The sequence below is a fragment of the Lepisosteus oculatus genome, chromosome 14, assembly GCF_040954835.1.
Source record: "Lepisosteus oculatus isolate fLepOcu1 chromosome 14, fLepOcu1.hap2, whole genome shotgun sequence".
Classification (NCBI taxonomy): domain Eukaryota; kingdom Metazoa; phylum Chordata; class Actinopteri; order Semionotiformes; family Lepisosteidae; genus Lepisosteus; species Lepisosteus oculatus.
The window spans coordinates 3,520,695-3,521,384 of NC_090709.1; the positions used below are offsets into that span (position 1 = coordinate 3,520,695).

At 52.5% G+C, this 690-nt stretch overlaps 1 pseudogene; it reads right to left on the bottom strand.

The window, feature by feature from the left end:
- Positions 1-260: 260 nt before the first annotated feature.
- Positions 261-369, bottom strand: LOC138219059 (5S ribosomal RNA; annotated as a pseudogene).
- Positions 370-690: the final 321 nt, after the last annotated feature.

Consider the following 690-nt stretch of genomic DNA (forward strand, 5'->3'; position numbering starts at 1 on the left):
AAAACGAGACTCCCCGAGCGCCAGCCGAACAAGTCTCCACAGCAGAAGCGCTGTGTCTCTTTTCAGCTGGCGATAAACCTTTCCTCGATCCTTTGCGGACTTGTAAAACTGTTCATGATCAGAATAAAAAACGCTCACGCTAATACACAAGCACCCGTGTCTCGCCAAAGCTGACAAAAAAACAGACAGAAAAGCCGCACTGCACGTGTGAACAGGGGAATGAGCGAGCGAGCGGGGATAGGGCGCCTCCTGCGCTTAAAAGCTTACAGCACCTGGTATTCCCAGACAGTCTCCCATCCAAGTACTAACCAGGCCCATCCCTGTTTAGCTTCCGAGATCAGGCGTGCTCAAGGGGGTGTGGCCGTAAGCGAGAGCAAGGCTCGCTGGCACCCTTCTTATAGAGAGGACAGCTCCGTCACCTCTTTTACGCCGCTGCTTTTTTTCCCTTGCGTTTTTCTCTTCTTCCCACGTTCTCTCTCTTCACTGCCTTCGTCCCCGCTCTATTTCACTTCAGCCTTTCACTCTTGCTTCCTTCCAATGAGGACGGAGCTGCGGGAGAAAGGGCGCTATAGAGGATCGCTGTGGAGAGCTGCTGCTGTGCTTTGACATCTGAGCTCTGTGGGAAACGATCTCAATACAATTCTGAAAAACGCGACTCCCAGAACGCCAGCCGAACAAGTCTTGAAGTGG